At 51.3% G+C, this 12,563-nt stretch overlaps 1 long non-coding RNA gene across 1 annotated transcript; it reads right to left on the bottom strand.

The window, feature by feature from the left end:
* Nucleotides 1-21: 21 nt before the first annotated feature.
* On the bottom strand, nucleotides 22-2,009 carry LOC146407352 (uncharacterized). Its single transcript, XR_014830989.1, has 2 exons — nucleotides 1,772-2,009; nucleotides 22-1,311 (listed from the first exon to the last, which is right to left on the bottom strand). It is a non-coding gene; the product is annotated as an uncharacterized LOC146407352 (long non-coding RNA).
* Between the last annotated feature and the right edge of the window lie 10,554 nt (nucleotides 2,010-12,563).

Raw genomic sequence — 12,563 nt, 5'->3', positions numbered from 1 at the left:
TCACCAAACGACACCGAGTTGTACGTTTCTAGTTGAAACGGTGAATTTTATACTATGTGAATTTTACACCAAACAAAACTGAAAACGTGGAAACCACGGCCCGTGGAAATACACAGGTGGAAACATTTAGAAACGGGGTGGGCTTGGCGGGAAAAAAAGAGGCAGCACGGAGAGAGCCGAGTGTTGACCCCACCACTGCCGCTGTGTGTGACCCGGGGCCGGGCCGTTTCTTTATCGCTAAAGGGCAGCTAGGACCATCTGGATCCTCTAATGGGGAACACGGGCTTTCTCCATATCTGAGAACAGCATCGGATACCAGCATCTGCACATGGGGACAGAACTCCCCACTTTTCAGAAAAGGAAAGGCTCAGAGAGGCACCATTCCTTACCCAGGTCACACAGCACAAGGGCACCCTTGCTCCCGGGGGATCAGGAGAAACCGTGCAAACTGTTCAAGGACAGAGTAGAGAAACCAGGCAGGCTTTGAAGTTCTGTGATTTAAACTGTCTATGCTGAGTCCAGAAGTGCACACATCTCACTGCATAAATCATCACTGGGCTTGGAGTTGGAATTCCCCAAACGCCACAGGCCTGGGACCCAGCCGTGAGGCCACCCTGCCTCCAACACAAGCTCCATGAACTTGGAGGCTGAGTTTGCCACAAGCAGCTGCGGAAACGTCTCCCAGTCCTCCCCCCGCAAGTTCCATGGGGTTTCTCTCTAACCCCACAGCTAAGCCAGCTCTAACGGACCTAAACGGATCTCCTCCCGGCGCTGGGAGGCCGGGGCCGTCCTGTGACGCCTCCGCAGGGTTCCTGCTGCCGAGGGGAGCTTCACCTGCAGCACTGCACCCCTCTTTCTTCAGGGTAAAATGAGGAAGTCGCCTTCTGCGGTGACTCCCCCGGGAGGGTCAGAGCCCACTCCCCCTTCCCGCATTGGGGACAACGCAGAAGCCCTGGGCTCGGGGCCCCACCCTGCGTCCAGAGGAGGTTTCCCGGACAAAGTCTTGCTTCCCAGGAAGGCGGCTGCCTACAGCCCTTGGCACTGCTGGGGCTGATCCAGCCTGGAAGTACCTGCCGATCTCCCAGCATGAAAACGCTCTCGCGTTAGGGACTGCCGCTTTCAGAGGATTGTCATGCACACATTTTGGGGGCGGAGCGCTGGGGACAGGGAGCTTGGCAAGGAAGGGCTGCTGACTGAAGAGTGGCCACCCGGCCGCCAGCTCAGCAGGGTGACACCTCCGTCCTGGCGGGCTGGAAAAGGATGACTCACTGGTTGCAGGGCAACTCAGGGGATTCCCACGCAGGTTCCTTCCTGCCAAAAAGAAAGCAAAACTCAGCCTGCTGAGGCAGCCATGCGGAGAGGAGCTGGGAGGTGGCCTGGCAGGGACAGCCCCCAGGAGACCCTGGAGGGGCCTGCATCATCTGCCTGCGGCTCCCTGGGGGCTGGGGCCTCTATCCTGTGCCGCAGTGCCCCCCAGACAGAGGCACAGGCCTGCCTACAGATCTGGATCCATGTGGACGCGGGCTGCTCATGACTCGGCCAGGCGGGAGAGGCCCCATTAGCTGCTCCCTACGCCTGCAGCGGATGCTGTCGCTGCCACCCATGCTGCCCCCAGCCCAAGGACAGAGCAAAGAAAACCAGGCACACCACTGGCACCTACCCACCCCACGCCTTTACTCTCCTTCCTCCGGCCTGCCCTCATCTGCACCCCACCACTGGTGCCACCTCCACACCCATCTGGCGTGACTGGTCCCTTCCTCCCTTTACTCACTCAGGCCTTTGGGAGACCAGCACACGGGCCAGGAGGCAGGGAGGCTGATGCAGGCGCCCACAGAGGGCCCTCCTGTGCCCGGCGCAGCCCGTAGGGCACAGGCTGGCACTGGGCAGAGCCAGCCTCCCAATACGATCTACTTCCTGCCCTGAGAGCTCGGCCCTGCCTCTTTTCTCGTTTTTCAGACATTTGAAGGTCAACTGGCCTGCGGCTTCTGAAAGAAGCCAGTTTCACACTTACTGCACAGTCACCTGATGGACACATTTCCAGAAAGGCCGGCCTCCAGCTCGGCCCAGAATTCCCCTGGACCCACGCCAGCCACAAGGGGCTCCCCCGCTCCCCCTCCTGGAAGAGCACAGCAGGGCCACCCCCAAGAAAAGGAGAAAGACGACGCGATGCTGGCGAGGCCTCTAGGTTGACCTCACAGCAGCCAGCGCTCTGGGACCAGAGCTGGCCTCAGCCAGCCACGCGTGGCCCTAACAGAGACCACAGAAGGTGGCGAGAGCGTGGCAGGTGCACAGCGCTGCAGGCTCCGTAAGCAAGGGAGGCTGGGAGGAATGGTTTCCACGTCCCTCGGTATCCCCTGGAGCCTTAGGAAGGATGCAGAGGAAGGTAACCAAACCGGGGGGCGAGGGAGCGGGGCTTGTTCGCTGTGCGCCACCCACAGGTCTTAATCCACCGATTCAAGAACGTTTGGGTTTTAAGCAACAGAAAGTCACTTTGGAGGCTCTGGAAAACACAGAAAAATACCAAGAAGAGGGAGAAGATCAGCTCAGATGCCCCCGCCCTGAGACAAGCTCTGCCAAGCTTCCCCGCTAAACAGCCGCCTCACTTCAGCCAATGTCAGAAAACAGATGCCACCCCACACCCAGAGCGGAAGGCCTGGGGGACAATCTCACCAGCAGGATTACAGGTGCCCGGGCCGCCCTGGCGTCCCGCCTCCCATCGCCAGCTGACCTGGCCCCAGGGCCTTTGCAACCCCAACCGCCAGTCCCTCCACCAGACCCGCTCCCTGCCCCCCAGGCGCTGGGCACAGCCTGCGCCCTCTGCAGGTTTTAGGGTCTCAAGATTGAGTGGAGAAGGTCTCTCTCCGGGTGGCCCCGCGTTAGGTGCGTCCCCTCGCCCACGCCCCGTTTGCGTGCTTGTGTCGTCCCCCGGGTGCTGCTCCCGGGCAGGGGGCCGCGGTTCCCTCCACCCCAATGCGGAGCCTGGCGGGTCCTCAGGCGCCCCCTGCCGGCCGCGTCCGGGACTGCCGCCCTGGCCCGCGACTCCGGGCCGAGGTCCTGCCGAGACAGCTGCGCACCTGGTCTCCGTGGGGACTTTGCGCCGCCGCCTTGCTTTGGACTCACAAACCCTAAGAGGGCCCTGCTCACCCTCGACCCAGCAAGTGACTCAACTGGCCAAGGTCCACAGCTCTGTGTCCGGAAGGCTCCCTGCACCCCAGGGCAGCAGGCGTTGCTCTCTGCATGGCCACCCTCCCGCAGCGGGGCCCCACCTGCCCAGGACCCAGCTGCGGCCTCTGACCCTGCTGCTGCCACCTGTCAACCATCCCTTTTTGCTTCCCCAGACTCCAGGCCCATCCCCGGCAGCCCCACCCTCTCCAGCTGGCCCCCATCCCGGCCCTCCCCTGGCCAGGCGCAGGAGCCCCGCACCAGGCTTAGTCTACACAGTCCTTCCTCTGCAGCTGACATCGCGGCCAGGGTGCTGGAGCAGGGTGCTGGCCAGCCTCCTCCTGCCCAGGCTGGCCGCTTGCCCTCCTGGACCACAGGCTGCCCTAGCCTCCTGCTCACCTGGTCTTCGAGCCCTCGCTGAGGACGCCTGATGGACCCCTTAAATCCCCTTCGCCACAGGACCGAGCATATTCCATGACGACCACGGCCTAAAAGAAAAGCGAGTTGTGAAAATGTCCTTTTGCTGAACCTCACGTACACAATCGCGCGGGTAAAAATAGATACTTTCAGTAAAGGATAGAAAAAGGGAAAAGGATGGATCAGAATTTTCGCGACAGTAACGAATTTTTTCAAAAACAAGGGGCATCCTTGCTTCAACCTCTATTGCTCACAGTAATGAATAACCTTAGAGACCAGTTTCCGGTGGTGGTTTTTTTCGGCCGCACTCAGAGCACGTGCAAGTTCTCAAGCCAGGGGCTGCACCCATGCCACACTTGTAGCCGGAGCCACAGCAGCGACAATGTTGGATCCTTAATACCCTGGGCCACGAGGGAACTCCCGGTTTCTAGTTTGAGTCCTAATAGCTGCAAAATGTAAAAATGCTTTGGTCTCAACTGATCTTTCTTCTTCTTGTCATGTTCAACACAGCCCAGCTGTATCTGTCCATCTATTTTCCCTCATACGTGACCAAAGAAAGATTCTTATCAAGCTTAATAAATTTTGGTGGAGTTCTCTGGTGACTCAGGGGGTTCACGATCTGGCACTGGCACTGGTGTGGCTCAGGTTGCTGCTCTGGCACAGGTTTGAGCCCTGGCCAGAGCAGCTGGGAACTTCTACATGCTGCGAGTGTGGCCAGGGGGAAAAAAGGACAGCAGGGATGGGCACAACATTGTAAACCAACTCTAACCACGTGTTTATAAAGAGGAGGGTCCTTCACTTCCTGGTGCATCCCAGAGCGTGGGACTCTGTCAGTGTCCAGCCAAAGCCAATCCTGGCGCCTTTTAGACATCACAGCAGGAAAACCGTCAATTCAGATGAAGACTCCTGGTGGCCACATAGAACGACAGAGCCGGAGTAAGTGGCCGCTGTGCCAGTGTCCCCTGCGTTGCTGTTTAAGCCAGGGGCGCGGAGTCCCGCCAGGGTCGGAAGGACACACTGCACCCAACATTCCCCCCCAAAACACAGCGTGCTGCCGACTTCCGCAAGGGATTTGCAGTTTGAGGGGGGAGTTCCACACAGGCTGGGCCGCTGCCGGCAGCCAACAGGGGACATCCGGAGGAGGAGGAGGCTCTGTATCACTGACAGTGGTTGCAAGTGCTCAACGAACCTTTGGTTGGCTGTGTCATGTACGATCTGCCCCTTGGTGGCAGAAGGAGAGAGTCACCATAGCTGCAGTGGCTCTGCTCACACCCAGAGGCCCTTTCAGTGAAAGGCTTCTAAGTTGAGGAAATCTTCCAAAAGTGGAGCAGAAAGAAAAGGAGTTACAAGCAGAAATGATACAGAAGATGTGGTACATGTGTGCGAGGGAATACTACTCAGCCAGAAAAAATAACGAAATAAGGCCATTTGCAGCAACATGGATGGATCTAGCGATTATCACACTAAGTGAAGTAGGTCAGAAAGAGAAGTACAAATACCATATGATATTACTTACATGTGGAATCCAAAATATGACACACAGGAGTTCCCATTGTGGCTCAGCAGAAACAAATCTGTGTTGCCATGAGCTGCAGTGTAGGTTGCAGGCTTGGCTCAGATCCTGTGTTGCTGTGGCTGTGGTGTGGGCCAGTGGCTCCAGCTCCAGTTTGATCCCTAGCCTGGGAACCTCCATATGCCGTGGGTGTGGCCCTAAAAAAAAGACAATAAATAAAATAAACTATAACACACACACACACACACACAGGAGTTCCCTTGTGGTGCAGCAGGCTAAGGATCCAGCATCATCACTGTAGCAGCTCAGGTCACTGCTGTGGTGTGGGTTCAACCCCTGCCCCAGGAATTTCCACATGCCTCACATGCAGCCACAAAAAAAAAAAAAGAAGAAAAAAGAAAAAATATATAACCCAAATGAATCTATCTATGAAACAGAAACAGTGGTCTTTCCTCACAGACAAGGGGAACAGACTTGTGGTTGCCAAGTGGGAGCGGGTTGGGGGAGGGACAGCGTGGGAGGTTGGAGTCAGCAGGCAGTAAGGTATCACACACGGAGAGAATAAACAGCAAGGGCCTCTCTGTACACAGAGAACTATATTCAATGTCCTATGATAAAACATAATGGCAAAGAATATATTAAAAAGAGTGTGTATATATGTTTAACTGAATCAGTTTGCTGTACAGATGGAAGAAAAATTTTTTGGCAGCACCCGCAGCATTTGCAAGTTCCAGGGCCAGGGTTCAAACTCAAGCCACAGCAGCAGCGTGAGCCACAGGAGTGACAAATCAAGATCCTTAAGCTGCTGCACCAGAAGAGAACTCCTACACAGCAGAAATTAATACAACATTGTAAATTCACTGTACTTCCATTAAAAAGATAAGGACATTCACAGCCCCAGGAGGGATTCTAAGATTTTATTGATAGGAATTCCAAACAGTGGAAACGAGAAAGGAAGGGAGGAGATGCTTGAGGAAATAGCACAAGAAAACGTTCCCAAACGGAGGGCCCTATTATCCAAGTTCAGGGCTTCTAGAGTGCAGAGGACATGGTAGGAAACCACACCAAGGCTGTTACCCTGATGTGGCAGAGAAAGGGGGGCAAGTAGAAGATCCTCAAACTTCCAGGCAGGAGTGGGGGCAGGGAGAGGGAGGGAGAGACAGAGACTGTGGGGCGGGGGGAGCGGCACGAGGGCACTCAAAGCCAGGCAGGTGTCAGCATGGACAACAAGAAAGACATGGGACTTCTCAGGTGTAATATGGAAACTAGAAGACAATGGAGCAGGCCTTTAAAACTCTAAGAGAAACAACCCAATTGAAAAATAGGCAAAAGGCCTGATAGGCATTTCTCCAAAGAAGATACACAGATGGCCAACAAGCACATGGTACCACCTCACACCAGTCAGAATGGCCATCATTAATAAGTCCACAAATAACAAATGCTGGAGGGGGTGTGGAGAAAAGGGCACCTTCCTGCACTGTTGGTGGGAATGGAAATTGGAACAACCACCATGGAAAACAGTATGGAGGTACCTTAGGAAACTATACATAGAACTACCATATGACCCAGCAATCCCACTCCTGGGCATATATCCAGATCAAACTTTCCTTGAAAAAGACACAGGCACCCACATGTTCACCACAGCACTATTCACCATAGCCAAGACATGGAAACAACCCAAATGTCTGTTGACAGATGATTGGATTAAGATGTGGTATATATACACAATGGAATACTACTCAGCCATAAAAAAGAACAAAATAATGCCATTTGCAGCAACATGAATGGAACTAGGGACTCTCATACTAAGTGAAGTAAGTCAGAAAGAGAAAGACAAATACCATGTGATTTCACTTATATCTGGAATCTAATATAGGGCACAAATGAACCTTTCCACAGAAAAGAAAATCATGGACATGGAGAACAGACTTGTGATTTCCAAGAGGGAGGGCGAAGGAGTGAGAGTGACTAGGAATTTTGGGTTAATAGATGCCAACTATTGCCTTTGGAATGGATAAGCAATGGGATCCTGCTGTATAGCACTGGGAGCTATGTCTGGTCCCTTGTGATGGAGCCTGATAATGTGAGAAAAAAGAATGTACACATGTATGTGTCACTGGGTCACCTCGCTGTGTAGTATAAAATTGACAGAACACTGTAAGTCAGCTATAATGGAAAAATAAAAATCATTATTAAAATAAATAAAACTCTAAGAAAAGACGTTTTCAAACATCTTGTGTCTCAAAATTTTTCTTCCCATGCAGTCTTGGTCTAAAAGCTACAGGAGACTGCCCACCAAGATAAGGGTGAACAGAAAGAAGATGCTGGTATTGCCTTCAGGAGAGAGGAGGAACTCCTCAAAAGACAGTTCCAGGAGTTCTCATCGTGGCTCAGTGGTTAATGAATCCGACAAGGAACCATGAGGTTGTGGGTTCGATACCTGGCCTTGCTCAGTGGGTTAAGGATTCAGCGGTGCCCTGAGCTGTGGTGTACGTTGCAGATGCAGCTTGGATCCCACATTGCTGTACTCTGGCGTAGGCCCAGTGGCTACGGCTCCAATTCCACCCCCTAGCCTGGGAACCTCCATATGCCGCAAGTGTGGCCCTAGACAAGACCAAAAAAAAAAACAGTTTCAGGCCAACCAGTGTCTCAGGTCTGGAGGACGCCCACACCAACTTGTCTGGAGAGAACAGGCTGCAGAGGATGACGCCTGGGGAGCATAGGGATGGCTGGTCCCCTGATGGCTGGAGAGGAGATTTACAGCTCTAACAGTCGGGCGCCCAATTAATGGGGGTAAATAAAAATGAAGCAAATAGGAGTCCCCACTGTGGCGCAATGGGATACGCAGCATTTGGGGAGTGTTGGGACACAGGTTTCATTCCCAACAGTATGGCACAGTGGGTTAAGGATCTGGCACTGCTGCAGCTGTGGCTTAGGTCACAACTGCAGCTCGGATATGATCCCTGGCCTAGAAACACCATATGCTGCGTGGGAGCCAAAAAAAAAAAATTTTTTTTTGGTTGCAGCCAACCAAAAAATTAGAGATATGGTGGGAAAGAATAGAATCACAGTGCATTATGTGGATCATCTGTGAACAGTACGTTTATGGTCATATTCATCAGAATAAAAAGGATGAAACCAATAACTTTTACGTTAACAGTCGGCATGTTGTTCTGTTGCTCCAACCTTATAGCATCAGCTTCCACAAGAACGTCACTCTTCCCAGCCCTGCACCATTCCTTTTGGCTTGGCCAGTCCACTTCACTCCCCATGCTCCCCTGAGCACTGTTTGGACCCTATGTTCACACACCCATCCTCCACACTGTAGCCAGAAGGTTCTTCCCCAAAGGCAGACCTCAGCAGGTAACTCCTGTTCTAATCCCAAAAGGCTCCTTCTTTTCAGAAAATATCCATCTGGAGTTGTCATACCTGTGACATCTTCTACATTTGAGACAAAGCCCAAAAATCACATCCTATGACACCTTATATAGTTGAGATGTAGCCTGGGTATAGTATCAGAAATGAAGACTCTACCTGGGTTTAATATTGGAGGAGTCCCTGGTAGCCTAGCAGTTAAGGATTTGGTGTTGTCACTATGTGTCTAGTTCGATCCCTGGCCCAGAAATTTCTGCATGCTGTGGGTACAACAAAAGAGGAGGGGGACAAGCATACTCCATGCAATATTGGGGATGTACTTATATTAAAAAATATCATATTGGAGATGGCAGAAAATAGGATGAGTGATCCTGAGTAGAGAACCATAGAAATGGTCTGCAGAGCAGAAAGAAAAAGAGATAAAGAGCTGAAAGAATAAAGGTGGAAAAATCTGAACTGTGAGACATAACAAGCAGAATTATATACCTTAATTGGAATTCTAGAAGAAAAGGGAAAATGGAACAGAAAAAACAAAAATATTTGAATACTAGTAAAATTTTCCCCAATTTGATGAAAAACAACCATATAGGTCCCCCAAATTCAGCAAACCCAAGCAGGAAAATTATGAAGAAAGTTATACTTGGGCACATAACGGGGACCCCCACCCCCCAAAAAAAGAGATAATCTTGAAGCAGCCAGAGAACATGTCACATTATGTGCAGGATACAAGTAGAGACGAATGATACAAACAGACATGAGTGACAGAGGACTTCTCATCAGAAACAATGGAAGTCAGAAGACAATGGGACAATATTTATAAAATATATCCTTGAAAAATAAGTAGGGCAGTTCCTCAAATATTACAAACAGAATTACCAGAAATTCCCTGATGGCTCATGGCTTAAGGGTCCTGCACTCTCATGGCTGTGGCTCCAGTCACTGCTGTGGCTCAAGTTCAATCCCTAGTCCAGGAACTTCTACATGCTGTGGGTGTGGCCAAAAAAATGGAATTACCATATGATCCACCAATTCCACCTTTGGGTATAAACCCAAATAAATGCAATTAGTGTCTTGAAAAGATATGTGTACATCCATATGCACAGCAGCACTGCTCACAATAGCCAGATATGGAAGCAACCCAAATGCTCACGAATGGAAGAGGCATGAGCAAATATGCTATGTACACACAATGGGGGATTATCCAGCCTGGAAACGGAAGGAACCTCTGACACAGTCCACAAGCTGAATGGACCTTAAGGCCATCACTCGGAGTGAAATAAGCCAGTTACACAAGGACAAGTGGTGTATTCTTCCATTTAGATGAGGTTCCGATAATGAAGTTATAGAGACAGAACGTAGAGTAACAGGTGTCAGGGCTCGGGGAGAGAGTGAAAGAAGAGTCAGCGATTAACAGGGAAAGAGTCTTAGCTTTTATGAAATAAAGAATTCGGGAGTTGGACCATGGGAGTTTCATAGAACAATGAATGTGCGTCAGGCCACCGAACTCGAGAGTTTTGCAATGGCTAAGGCGGTAATTTGTACATTGTGTATTTTACCACAATGAAACATGCTTTAAACAGGGGGGAAAGGGATTTCACAAGGCTGGACTTCCAGGAAGTGGGATCATGGGACCACTTGAAGTCTGTTAGCCTTGGTAATCAGAGACTTTCTGTTTTCGCCACACCTCTGGTATATGGAAGTTCCCAGGTCAGGGATCGAATCCAAGCCACAGCTATGACCTACACCACAGCTACAGCAACGCTGGATGCTTAACCCACTGAATCGGGCTGAGATTCAAACCCACGCTGCTCCAGAGACAACACCAGATCCTTAAACTGCTGCGCCACGGCAGGAACTCCATGAACAGCCTGCAAGTACATGAGTAACCCCTCCTTCCTGAGGTGTGTGGATACGCGCATTTACTAGATTTTTTGGGATAGCTTTTAACTGATAACTCAGTGCTGATTTTCATCAGGGATACAATATTCAAATTAATATCTTTATTTTCAAAATATAGATGAGTTCCCTTGTGGCTCAGCATGGTAAGGATCTAGCATTGTCACTACTGTGGTTTGATCCCTGGCTGGGAACTTCCACATGCTGCAGGCGTGGCCAAAAAACAAAAAGGAAATATAGAAATAGCCAGGTTTTATCTTTGCCTTCCAGAAGCGTGTGGAATTATATTTTCTCTCCTTTGTATGTGAAGACAAATGAATAACACTGGTTACTTTATTTATTTATTTATCTTTTTAGGACCACCCCAGCAGCATACGAAAGTTCCTAGGCTATGGGTTGAACTGGAGCTGCAATTGCTGGTCTACATCACGGCCACAGCAACACCACTACCAGATTCAAGCATCGTCTGCAACCTACACCTCAGCTCACAGTAATGCCAGATCCTTAGCCCACTGAGCAAGGCCAGGGATTGAACACAGGTCCTCATGGATACTAACTGGGTTCGTCCCCCCTGAGCCACAACAGGAACTCTGGTTTAAACAGCGCAGAGAGGAGTTCTGGTCATGGCGCAGTGGTTAAGGAATCCGACTAGGAACCATGAGGTTGCGGGTTCGATCCCTGGCCTTGTTCAGTGGGTTAACGATCTGGCTGTGAGCTGTGGTGTAGGTCGCAGACGTGGCTCAGATCCTATGTTGCTCTGGCTCTGGCATAGGATAGCAGCTACAGCTCTGATTAGACCCCTAGCCTGGGAACCTCCATTTGCCATGGGAGTGGCCCAAGAAATGGCAAAAAGACAAAATAATAATAATAATAAACAGCACAGAGAGAGGATTCATTAAAACCACAGTGGGAAGTTCCCATTGTGGCGCAGTGGAAACTGATCTGACTAGTATCCATGAGGATGCAGGTTCCATCAGTGGGTTAGGGATCCCGAGTTGCTGTGAGCTGTGGTGTAGGCCAGCAGACACAGCTCTGGTTCAACCCCTAGCCTGGGAACGTCCATATGCCACAGGGACAGCCCTAAAAAGACAAAAAGAGGAGTTCCCGTCATGGCGCAGTGGTTAATGAATCCAACTAGGAACCATGGGGTTGCAGGTTCGATCCCTGCCCTTGCTCAGTGGGTTAAGGATCTGGCGTTGCCGTGAGCTGTGGTGTAGGTCGCAGATGGGGCTCGGATCCTGTGTTACTGTGGCTCTGGCGTAGGCTGGCAGCTACAGCTCCGATTGGACCCCTAGCCTGGGAATCTCCATATGCCATGGGAGCGGCCCAGATAGGGCAAAAAGACAAAAAGAAAAAAAAAAAAGACAAAAAGAAATACATAAAACAATGGTGGTGTGACAATGGCTCCCTGAGACCTGCCTACCTACCCACTGAGGGGGGAATGAATTTAAGAAGGGAGATTAAATGACTGACACACTGGGGCGCCAAAAGGAGACCTGTTTGCTCAGGTGCATCCCCACTAGCATGAAGAAACAAACCCTAAACCTGATCTTATTTACTCAGTTCAGCAGAATAAAACAATTACAAACTAAAGAAAACAAAGGGTGTGGAGTGGCCCCTCTGGGAAGACATGAACTGCTGACCAGGCCTCCCGCCTGCTGCTGCAGGTTCATTCCCCTGGGCCCCACGTCAGCTGAGAGCACTCAGAGCCAGGATGGGGTGAGGGAAGATGCAGGTCAGGGACCTATACCACCTGCGCCCTGGGGGTAGCACGGGCCGCAAGCAAGGGGGCTGCAGAGATCTCTGTGGCAGCAGAGCTGGACTCCTATCCAAGGGCTGGATGTCCTGGGGTCACATGGACACCGAGGTCTACATGTCCCCATCTCCCGGCTGAGCCAACCAGGGCAGCCGCAGTACCACAGAGCTGATGCAACTTCTCCTGCAGGGATCTCAGCCAGAACTCCAGCCAAGGGCCGCTCCTGGGGTTCACACGCCCGGTGTTGGTTCAATTCCACGAGTAGGGTACCTTAGCGGTTAAGACCGCTGCCTCTTTCCAGGCAAACTCCGCCTTCTTCATACTCTTCCTGGGCTCCCTGCAGACCACAGGCATTTGGGGGACCTCACTTGAAGGAGCTTGAGTTGGGGCGCATTTAGTTGAGGTTTATGGGCTGTTTTCATGCTGTTCGGTAGTGCTGGCCTG

Source organism: Sus scrofa, chromosome 1 (genome assembly GCF_054392235.1).
Source record: "Sus scrofa isolate SSC_HxYL_T2T_F1_AM1 chromosome 1, Sscrofa_HxYL_maternal_Yorkshire_Landrace_v2.0, whole genome shotgun sequence".
In the NCBI taxonomy this organism is placed as follows: Eukaryota; Metazoa; Chordata; class Mammalia; order Artiodactyla; family Suidae; genus Sus; species Sus scrofa.
The sequence above is the reverse complement of the archived record's forward strand: the minus strand, read 5'-3'. Positions and strand labels throughout refer to the sequence as shown.